The sequence below is a fragment of the Hyla sarda genome, chromosome 12 (genome assembly GCF_029499605.1).
Source record: "Hyla sarda isolate aHylSar1 chromosome 12, aHylSar1.hap1, whole genome shotgun sequence".
Taxonomy (NCBI): Eukaryota; Metazoa; Chordata; class Amphibia; order Anura; family Hylidae; genus Hyla; species Hyla sarda.
Window position 1 is genome coordinate 27693718 of NC_079200.1, and position 12396 is coordinate 27706113.

Here is a 12396-nt window from a genome sequence, read left to right on the forward strand (position 1 = left end):
TAATTTTGCAACAGCTGGAGGCACCCTGGATGGAAAACACTACTCCACACTGCTGGGAGTTGTAGTGTTGCAATAGCTGGAGGCACCCTGGATGGAAAACACTACTCCACACTGCTGGGAGTTGTAGTGTTGCAACAGCTGGAGGCACCCTGGATAGAAAACACTACTCCACACTGCTGGGAGTTTTCTATACAAAAAGATGACATACCTATTACTTCCTAATATAGCCTAAACACATGCACAAACAATGAAATTTTGGGCATCCTACATGCTGGGATTTGTGGTTCTACAACTTTTAGCTTTCGCTGCTAATTTGATCTCTGAACTGTACTGAAATCCACTTAGATCAAGAGTCCAAGGGGGGAGATTCATCAAGCCCTGTGCTGAGGAAAAGTTGACCCGTTGCCCATAGCAACCAATCAGATCGCTTCTTTCATTTTTCCGAGGCCTTTTAAAAAAAATGAAAGAAGCCATCTGATTGGTTGCTATGGGCAACTGGTCAACCGTTTTAATAAATCCTCCCCCCACTAAACTTCTAAAACAATGACCCACATCTTGTTCCGCACCATCGTATCAAGGTTCACAGGTTTCAGAGCAGTACAAGAAAAGGGATGTCAAAAGATCTCGCGCCGGCTGCCAAGAATGGCTGATCAAAGTCGTTTTTAACGAAGTAACGTTCCCGAGCGCGTCTACGTGCGTTTACATGCTTCCTATCCGAGACCCTTTTTTTTTTCTTATGCCTTGGACCAATGGGGAGCCATAGCATCCTGGATTCTACAACATGCAGCACTCATGCCTACGTAAAAAAAAAAAAAGCGAATGCAGTCTGTGTACAGCGCTACGGACTATGGCGCTGCCGGAGCAATGTACGAACGACCGTAAACTCATTCAAACATGCATTAAATAACCATCTCCCCCCCCCAAAAAAACATTTTTAAGCCATCAGTATCCCAGCCTCTGTAACATACTACATCCCAGCAAGTTAGCTAAACGGCGGTCAACAACATAAGCGTAAATGGGGGTTTCCTTACTGTAGGGTCTGTCCACCTTCTCTTTTCTAGCCTTGGTTTGAGGAGCACCGAGGACTGTGCAGGTTTTTAATTCTGGGAGGTAAAAAGGGGGCCCCTCCCATCTTGAAATTGGAACTGCTGCCGCCAGCCTAAAGAACAACACAGATTAGCACTAAAGCTGTCACAGTCCAGTTGCACAGGAGTTTTCCTGCTGGGGAATACTATGCCTGCTGTTTCACTGTGGAGCAGTGTTTTCCATCCAGGGTGCCTCCAGCTGTTGCAAAACTACAACTCCCAGCATGCCCGGACAGCCGAAGGCTGTCCGGGCATGCTGGGAGTTGTAGTTTTGCAACAGCTGGAGGCACCCTGGTTGGGAAACTCTGCTGCGAAGGAAGTAAATCCGGAACACTAGCCTTGTCATTTATTGACGCCTACAACTAATGTCGGTATATATACCAAAAACCCATATATACATATATATACATATATATATATATATATATATATATATATATATATATATATACACCAAAAACTCATACATGTATATATATATATATATATATATATATATATATATAGGGGAATATGCAAATCAGCTCATTACATCTATGTAACAGGCTATGTTCCCTGGTATCAGCTTAGCTCCAGTTACGGAATATAAAAAGCTAATCGGGATTAATGCCAAGCCAGAACTCTCTCTCCAGAAGGAAAGAGTACCCATCTGCAGAGAGCTGTTTCGGGGTTCTTGCCCCTCGTCAGTACAGAGCAGGGTGATCTGGCTTGGCTATATATATACACACAAAAAAAAAAAAAACATATATACGTACCATTACCAATATAATTTATTTGTATAGTCAGCTATAAACTCAGAACAATGTAAACCGGTTTCACACCATAAGTAAATAGGTTGCAATAAAATGTATATACCACAGGGAAAAACCTAAAGGGGGTACTCCAGTGAAAAACTCTTTATATATATATATATATATATATATATATATATATATATAATAAACAGATTTGTAAATTACTTCTATTTAAAAATCGTAACCCTTCCAGTACTTCTCAGCCGCTGTATGCTCCACAGGAAGTTCTTTTCTTTTTAAATTTCCTTTCTGTCTGACCCCAGTGCTCTCTGCTGACACCTCTGTCCATGTCAGGAACTGTCCAGAGCAGGAGCAAATCCTCATAGGAAACCTCTCCTGCTCTGGACAGTTCCTGACGTGGACAGAGGTGTCAGCAGAGAGCACTGTGGTCAGACTGAAAAGAAGCAAAGAAAAGAACTTCCTGTGGAGCATACAGTAGCTGATAAGCACTAGATAGAAGTAATTTACAAATCTGTTTAACGTTCTGGCACCAGTTGATTTAAAGAAAAAAAAAGTTTTTTTCCGGAGTACCCCTTTAAATAGCCATGTATATTATACTAATAGAGTCCATAATTTGTACAGGAGAATAGATAATATATCCATAGATATGCACCAAACTGTGGGACAATGGGATTAGGTAGAAGTTAATGCCCAAATGTAAACACTAAAACATTCTCTGCAAAAGTATATTGTTTAAAGGGGTATTCCAGGAAAAAACTTTTTTTTTTTTATATATATCAACTGGCTCCAGAAAGTTAAACAGATTTGTAAATTACTTCTATTAAAAGATCTTAATCCTTTCAGTACTTATGAGCTTCTGAAGTTAAGGTTGTTCTTTTCTGTCTATGTGCTCTCTGATGACACATGTCTCGGGAACCGCCCAGTTTAGAAGCAAATCCCCATAGCAAACCTCTTCTAAACTGGGCGTTTCCCGAGACAGGTGTCATCAGAGAGGACTTAGACAGAAAAGAACAACCTTAAATTCAGAAGCTCATAAGTACTGAAAGGATTAAGATCTTTTAATAGAAGTTATTTACAAATCTTTTTAACTTTCTGGAGCCAGTTCATATATAAAAAAAAGTTTTTTCCCGGAATACCCCTTTAACTCCCGTAGTGTAAACACTCACACATCCATAGTAATAAGGTGCTACTCCTGGACCCCAATGCCGTTTTCGCTTCTTCCTCAGGGGGCTAATGTCGGTATTTTGGACATTGTCCACATTTGTGGACAATTTGAGATTTATCAATACCTAAGTGGAGGAAGAGAGGTGCAGTTGCCCATAGTAACTAATCAATCAGATCACTTCTTTCATTTTTCACAGGCCTCTTTAACAATTAAAGAAGAGATCTGATTGGTTGCTATGGGCAACTGCACCCCTCTCTGCACGGGTTTTGATCAATCTCCCTCAATATGTATTGTGGCTATGTCATAAGGATTATGTCTTATTAAACGCCCAACCAATGACGGTTCTGGTCCGGTGGTAGAATATCTGTTTAAAGGAGTTGTATCATCGGAAAAAAAAACATATCCCCTATCCGCAGGATAGGGGATACGTTTTAGATTGCGGGGGGTCCGAGCGCTGGGGCCCCCTACGATCTCCTGTCCGGAGCCCTGGCTCCGTTCAGGAGATCGTGGTGGCGGGAAGTGCTCGGACTCCCCGCGATAAGTTTTTTTGCATGAGATATCTTCTTTAAGCAATTTGCAGCAATTTCTAATCCCGAGACTTGCTCCAAGACTATCACCATCTGGAGACGTATTTGCCGGAAGTCCCATGCATGTCAATGGGGCTTCTGGTAAATACATCTCTAGATTCGGATCTGGTAAATACGTCTCTAGATTCCCTTCGTGTATATTAGAACTAAACCTAAAAAGGTTGTGTGTGTCTGTGTGAGCCACACTAAGCATCGACAACAGAAAGAGGAGAAGAGAACTGTCCGAGGACTTGAGAACCAAAATTGTGGAAAATTATCAACAATCTCAAGGTTACAAGTCCATCTCCAGAGATCTAGATTTGCCTTTGTAGAAAAGCAGCAGCACTCAAGATTCCAAGTGAACAAAGTGTGTGGATTTATTCAACCAAACATCAAGGATAGGTATGTTTTCACTGTACGGTACCTTAGTTAATTGGAAACAATCACATTGTTAATTGTATGACACCTGTGTATTATATCAACCTTGCACTATGTACCAGTCACTGCTTGACAAAGGCCGTGTGAGACGGCTGAAACGTCGCTATCCTTGATGTTTGGTTGAATAAAGCCACATACTTTGTTCACTTAGAATCTTGGGTGCTGCTGCTTTTCTACATGGATTTATTGGACCTGTGACCGGGGTATCCAGCGTGCACTGCTATTTCATCTACCTGTGCTGCCCATCTTTCTACATTTAGATTTGCCTTTGTCCAAAGCGCGCAACATTATCAAGAAGTTTGCAACCCATGGCACTGTAGCTAATCTCCCTGGGCGTGTACGGAAGAGACACAATGATGAAAGGTGTCAACACAGGATAGTCCGGGTGGTGGATAAGCAGCCCCAAACAAGTTCCAAAGATATTCAAGCTGCCGTGCAGTCTCATGGAGCATCAGTGTCAGAGCGAACTATCCGTCAACATTTAAATAAATGAAACGCTATGGCAGGAGACCCAGGAGACCCCACTGCTGACACAGAGACATTAAAAGCAAGACTACATTTTGCCAAAAGGAACTTGAGTAAGCCTAAATCCTTCTGGGAAAACGTCTTGAGGACAGATGAAACCAAGATAGAGCTTTTTGGTAAAGCACATCATTTTATTGTTTACCTAAAATTGAATGAGGCCTACAAAGAAAAGAGCACAGTACCTACAGTGACATATGGTGGAGGGTCAATGAAGTTTTGGGGTTGTTTTGCGGCCTCTGGCACTGGGTGCCTTGAATTAGTGTTGCTCGCGAATATTCGCAATGCGAATTTTATTCACGAATATCGCATATTCGCTAATTCGCGAATATAGCACTATATATTCGAAATTACGAATATTCGTTTTTTTTTGTTTTTTTTTGTTTTTTTTCCACAGTACACATCCCAGTGATCAGCCCTCTCTGCTTCCAGCTTGTGTGGTGTAAAGAAGGCTCTAATACTACTCTGTGAGACTGGCGTGCGAAATTTCACATATGCAAATTTTCACTTATGCTAATTTTTATATATGCTAATTTTCACATATGCAAATTTTCGCATGCGCGAATTTTCACATATGCGAAAATAAAACGCAAATATTACAAATATGCCAATTTAGCAAATATATGACGAATATTCGTTCATATATTTGCGAAATTTTAATATGGCCTATGCAGCTCAACACTACCTTGAATGTGTACAAGGCATCATGAAATCTGAGGATTACCAACGGATTTTGGTTCGCACTGTACAGCTCAGTGTCAGAAAGATGGGTTTGCGTCCAAGATCTTGGTTCTTCCAGCAGGACAATGACCCCAATCATACATCAAAAAGCCCCAGAAATGGATGGCAACAAAGCGCTGGAGAGTTCTGAAGTGGCAGCAATGAGTCCAGATCTAAATCCCATTGAACACCTGTGGAGAGATCTTATAATTACTGTTGGGAAAAGGCGCCTTCCAATAAGAGACCTGGAGCAGTTTGCAAAGGAAGAGTGGTCCAACATTCCGGCTGAGAGGTGTAAGAAGCTTATTGATGGTTATAGGAAGTGACTGATTTCAGTAATTTTTTCCAAAGGGTGTGCAACTAAATATCAAGTTAAGGGTGCCAATAATTTTGTCCAGTCCATTTTTGGAGTGACATTATGTCCAATTTTCTTTTTTTCCTCCCTTTTTTGGTTTAATTCCAATACACACAAAGGGAATAGCAAAACATGTTTAACTGCAATCCATTTCTGTGAGAAATACTTAATTTTCTAGAAAAATTTCAGGGGTGCCAACATTTACGGCCATGACCGTATTTAGGTATTATCATGTGTAAAAAACTGTCATACATGTTATATATATATATATATATATATATATATTTATGTATACATGCATGTGTGTTTGTGCCTTTTTTGGGGATGGGGGCAGCATTTCATTCTTGGACCCAGGCAGCACAATGCTATCTACCTACTGGGTAGCCCTACCTGATAGGGGAACATGTCTATCAGGGGCCCTTTCTACCTACTGGGGATCCCTATCTGCCTACTTGATAGAGGTGGCGTTAATAAAAGTTATACTCTTCAATACCCCACAGCTGTGGCACTTACGCTCTCGGTCCTCACTCATCTCCACTACTTATGTATCCTCCCAACAGGAACTGCCTGCTCAGCCAGTCACTGGCCACACCGGCGTCCTGCCTCAGGTAGTGATTGGCTGAACAGGCACTAGTGTGGTCTCCACAATATCACTGTGTGGGACGTCACAAAGGACATTATTACCAGTTGGGGCTTTATGTATGGGAAATGTGTGTAGGTTGTGAAACGGATGGGAAGGTATAGGAAAAATGTGCAGCCTAAAATGTTTGTTTGGCAGATTCCGCAAAGACAACTGGTGTCTGAAATCAGCATGACGGTCTGGGCCGGTTGGAAAAGAGAAGGGAAAGTAAATGAATATAGGTAAATATCTCTATATGATCCTGTATATAATCACTTATATTGTAGACAGATCCTGTGTACAGCTGGTATCCACCGCTATACGGGCACTGTATAGGGCAATACTGGACAGTATACAGTGGTTTTATTTGGTACAGTAATGTGGTATTTTCCAGTTATTGTGTGTTAGTACATTTCTTCCTTGTATACTGGTATTATTGGCCATGGAAAATGATCTCACCTACGTTAACATGTCATATATATATATATATATATATATATATATATATATATATATTTGAATTAGAGTCTCACAGGGGCCCTTGCTTTATTTGGTCCGGGGGCCCTGAGTGTTGTCAGTCCGCCCCTGTCTCTATGTTCATCACAGCTGTCAATCATTGGTGGTAAGGAGAGGCAGGCAATGGACTATATAATATGTGGTGCTTACAGGGGTTATCCTAAGATTAAATATTTCCCCCTATCCACAGGATAGGGGATACCTAACTGATCGATGGTCGGTGGGGGCCTCACTGCTGGGACACAAATTAATCATGAGAACAAAGGGTCAATTGGCCACCAAGTGAATGGAGCAGCGGCTTGCATGCTCGGCCATTCACTGTCTATGGGATTTCCAAAAATTGCCTAGTACAGTGCTCAGCTATGTTCGGAGTACTGGTAGAGCATACCCGCTTCTGCTCTATTCACCTGGGGATAGTTGGTGGGGATCTGACCACCACTGGGACCCTCATTGATCCCGAGAACAGAGGCCAAATGTCTTCTGAAAAAATGGAGAGGCAGCTATATGAGCTTAAGAATGTTTGAAAGCCTCATAAAGAATAAATATAGCACTGGGCATGTAGGCATGCTGACCTTTCATTCAATCAAGATCTGTGTGGGTCCCAGCAGTCAGACCCCCACCTATCAGCTAGTTATTCTCTATCCTTTTTATAGAGGATAACCTTTCATCCTGGGTTATCCTTTTTAAATAGGTTGACATATTCTGAAGGCAGTATTACAGTACTGCTGGCTGTAGGGGATGTTCACCATCAGAGTACCAGAGAATTATATCATGTGGATCCTGGCTCTGACTGATAGGGCCTAAAGGTCAAGCAGAAGACAACCCCTACTATTACTCTTCTATGGGCTGACTTCCAAATCAGCTTTTAGACCTTATTGATATTATGTCCTGTATGTATGGGGATAACAACAAAGTTATCATGTGATGGGATGTGCACAAGTTCTGTTTAGATGGAGGATTTGCCTTAAAAATCATTTCGATTTCATGGCCCAAGGTACTCCAGCCTTATTTCCATGGTAATATTCCGATTGAAAATACTGCTGCTGCAGAGTCCTGTTGATTTCAATGGGATCCTGCTGCACTGCTGCACACAGCGGAAATCCTGATTTATCTGTCTTCAGATTCGGCTTGGAAATGCATTGCCGTCTATGAGATGGCGCATTTTTGAGAGGACCTAGTGCCTGCAGGAACATTCAAATGTGCGGAATGTCCGCCTGTCTTTTCTGGGCGAACATTTTGCACATTTTTGGCTGTGTGAATATGGCCTAACACTGACAATGTACTCTGCAGAGGGATCTGACTCACTACATTGGACAGTACTTTTTAGACAATAACAGATCTTTAACCTTATAATCTTGGGTGTTCAATTTATCATCAGCGCCCCCACAGGGTAAATTAAAGGGTTTTTAGTTTTTTTGATATATCAACTGGCTCCAGAAAGTTAAACAGATTTGTAAATTACTTCTATTAAAAAATCTTAATCCTTTCAGTACTTATGAGCTTCTGAAGTTAAGGTTGTTCTTTTCTGTCTAAGTGCTCTCTGATGACACGTGTCTCAGGAACCGCCCAGTTTAGAAGCAAATCCCCATAGCAAACCTCTTCTAAACTGGGCGGTTCCCGAGACACGTGTCATCAGAGAGCACTTAGACAGAAAAGAACAACCTTAACTGCAGAAGCTCATAAGTACTAAAAGGATTAAGATTTTTTTATAGAAGTAATTTACAAATCTGTTTAACTTTCTGGAGCCAGTTGATATATATATATATATATATATATATATATATATATATATATATATATATATTTATATAGATATACAAGCTTTTTCCTGGATAACCCCTTTAAGCATTACATGGGCACCCACTAGATACAAAGGCTTGTCTGTGTAATGCAAGATGGGGTATTTTCTTTCCATCATTCTTTCTAAACGCTCTATGTTGGCCAAGAGATGAGGATCCTAAACAGAAGACTAGCTCTCTTAAAGGGATCGCCCAGGGTTAAAAAAATGTCTGTGCATGACTGGTGGTGTAAAAATAAAAAAAAGTGATACTTACCTACCTGGATCTTCGAAGCTGCTTTGACAGGCCTCAGTTTCTGCTCATCACAGCTTCTTCCTGGTTCAAAAGACTTGTCATCCCCGTAAGAACTGTCCACTCTGCCAGTCACAGGCTGAGTTAGGCCAAAGATTACTTAGGCAGGACATATGCCCGCTACCTCTTGATAAAGCTGCAGAGGCAGCGAAACATGTCGAAGGGGGCAGAGTAGGGACTCAATTTTAATATAAAGCAAAGCGGTGACTTAGAAAATAGCTCAGCGTGCACTGCAGGCACGCCGGGCATCTCCACTCCAGTATAGCCAATTCGAATAGGCTGGAGTACACTGGCCTGATGCACAGTATACAGATATTAGTTCAAAGGCTAGGCTACCGCCCTGCTTAATTTTTAATCTACGTGAAGTTTTCATTATATGTTTATGCACAATTACTTTAATAAAGCTTGTGGGTTCACCATAAAGATAACATATATATGGGAAATTAGGGATTTTTTGGATTCCTATTTATAGGGATCTATAGGTTGATAAATTAATTTAACCCTCCATATATTGGTCCGATAAGTGAAGAGCCGTCTATGAGATGGCGCATTTTTGAGAGGACCTAGTGCTTGCAGGAACATTCAAATGTGCGGAATGTCCGCCTGTCTTTTCTGGGCGAACATTTTGCACATTTTTGGCTGTGTGAATATGGCCTAACACTGACAATGTACTCTGCAGAGGGATCTGACTCACTGCATTGGACAGTACTTTTTAGACAATAACAGATCTTTAACCTTATAATCTTGGGTGTTCAATTTATCATCAGCGCCCCCATAGGGTAAATTAAAGGGTTTTTAGTTTTTTTGATATATCAACTGGCTCCAGAAAGTTAAACAGATTTGTAAATTACTTCTATTAAAAAATCTTAATCCTTTCAGTACTTATGAGCTTCTGAAGTTAAGGTTGTTCTTTTCTGTCTAAGTGCTCTCTGATGACACGTGTCTCAGGAACCGCCCAGTTTAGAAGCAAATCCCCATAGCAAACCTCTTCTAAACTGGGCGGTTCCCGAGACATGTGTCATCAGAGAGCACTTAAACAGAAAAGAACAACCTTAACTGCAGAAGCTCATAAGTACTGAAAGGATTAAGATTTTTTATAGAAGTAATTTACAAATCTGTTTAACTTTCTGGAGCCAGTTGAGATATATATATATATATATATATATATATTTATATAGATATACAAGCTTTTTCCTGGATAACCCCTTTAAGCATTACATGGGCACCCACTAGATACAAAGGCTTGTCTGTGTAATGCAAGATGGGGTATTTTCTTTCCATCATTCTTTCTAAACGCTCTATGTTGGCCAAGAGATGAGGATCCTAAACAGAAGACTAGCTCTCTTAAAGGGATCGCCCAGGGTTAAAAAAATGTCTGTGCATGACTGGTGGTGTAAAAATAAAAAAAAAGTGATACTTACCTACCTGGATCTTCGAAGCTGCTTTGACAGGCCTCAGTTTCTGCTCATCACAGCTTCTTCCTGGTTCAAAAGACTTGTCATCCCCGTAAGAACTGTCCACTCTGCCAGTCACAGGCTGAGTTAGGCCAAAGATTACTTAGGCAGGACATGTCACGGGAACCAGGTGTAGTGGAAGTGGTGACAAGCTGGGACTACAGCTGTGGAGGATCTGGGAAGGTGAGTATTCTTTTTATATCACCCCTTGCCAAACATTAAAAACGTTTTATCCCTGGTCAACCCTTGTAACTCTAGTATGGTATATGAAAAGTTTTTTTCTAAACATGTCAAAAGTTTTTTAAGTAAAAATATAAAAGAGAGCGCTCCACAGCGTAAAACCGACTGGGTAGGTATTGGTAGAAGGATTATTTTTAAAGCCTCTTACCCCAGGTGGTTGTGTGAACTCACACACAACAATGGACAGCGTGTAAGGATTGTTAGAGCCCAGTATGCAGCCTCCCAACTGAGTAGATAGAGACAAATGGACTTCAAAGGTGCGGTGGGTCTTTTGCGGCGCTGACTCAGAACAGGCACATCAGGTGAGTATAAAAGGTTTATTAAAATGCAGCGCGTTTCACCGCACATGCGCGGCTTCATCAGGCATATGCCTGATGAAGCCGCGCATGTGCGGTGAAACGCGTTTCATTTTAATAAACCTTTTATACTCACCTGATGTGCCTGTTACTAGTCAGCGCCGCAAAAGACCCACCGCACCTTTGAAGTCCATTTGTCTAAAAGTTTTTTAAGTGACAGCAATGCTTTAAAGGGGTTATCCAGGAAAAAACTTTTTTTTTTTTTTTTATATATCAACTGGCTCCAGAAAGTTAAACAGATTTGTAAATTACTTATATAAAAAAATCTTCATCCTTTCAGTGCTAATGAGCTTCTGAAGTTAAGGTTGTTCTTTTCTGTCTAAGTGCTCTCTGATGACACGTGTCTCGGGAAACGCTCAGTTTAGAAGCAAATCCCCATAGCAAACCTCTTCTAAACTGGGCGGTTCCCGAGACACGTGTCATCAGAGAGGACTTAGACAGAAAAGAACAACCTTAACTTCAGAAGCTCATAAGTACTGAAAGGATGAAAATTTTTAATAGAAGTAATTTACAAATCTGTTTAACTTTCTGGAGCCAGTTGATATATAAAAAAAATTTTTAAACCGCATGGTCAATGGCGTACGTGCAAAAAAATTCCAAAGTCCAAAAAAGCGTATTTTTGTCACTTTTTATACCATTAAAAAAATTAATAAAAAGTGATCAAAAAGTCCGATCAAAACAAAAATGAGTCCTCATACCGCCCTCTACGTGGAAAAATAAAAAAGTTATAGGGGTCAGAAGATGACATTTTTAAACGTATAAATTTTCCTGCATGTAGTTATGATTTTTTCCAGAAGTGCGACAAAATCAAACCTATATAAGTAGGGTATCATTTTAAACGTATGGACCTACAGAATAATGATAAGGTGTCATTTTTTACCGAAACATGCACTGCGTAGAAATGGAAGCCCCCAAAATTTACAAAATGGCGTTTTTTTCTTCGATTTTGTCGCACAATGATTTTTTTTTTCCGTTTCTCCGTGAATTTTTGGGTAAAATGACTAATGTCCCTGGAAAGTAGAATTGGTGACTTAAAAAATAAGCCATAATATGGATTTTTAGGTGGAAAATTGAAATGGTTTTGATTTTTAAAAGGTAAGGAGGAAAAAACGAAAGTGCAAAAACGGAAAAACCCTGAGTCCTTAAGGGGTTAAGAAACTTTGTGTAGTACCACAAATTATTTGCCAAATCAACATTTCCAGCACTCTAAATTTAGAAAATATTTGGGAAGAAGAAGTCCTCATCTAGAAAATATTACAGACATGTTGGGCAAGATGCTGGATATCTTCTACTGAAAAAACAAAAAACAAACCCAAGCAGTTATTAGTAATTATCCTTCTTTTATGCCCATTTATTATGCTACTCAGTGATGACCTCTTAAGTGTTTATTTACCAAATAGTCCTGTTACTATTGACGATGAATTAGGCAGTGTAAGTAATGGTACGTGAAATAAATTATATCTATTAAAGGCCTTCAGTGCGCTCTATGGGCTTTTAATTTGCTGGCTCTTGGCA

The 12396-nt window shown here is 40.3% G+C and overlaps 1 protein-coding gene across 12 annotated transcripts in view; it reads right to left on the bottom strand.

Moving 5' to 3' along the window:
• Window positions 1–12396, bottom strand: part of MATN4 (matrilin 4) — a 108147-nt gene that overhangs the window by 62379 nt on the left and 33372 nt on the right. The window contains exon 1 of one of the 12 annotated variants that reach the window (XM_056548234.1): window positions 1032–1149. The exons of the other annotated variants lie outside the window; for them this stretch is intronic. The gene's annotated coding sequence lies outside the window, so the exon portion shown is untranslated. Of the gene's footprint in view, window positions 1–1031; window positions 1150–12396 lie in introns of those variants that run through there. 12 annotated transcript variants of the gene reach the window in all.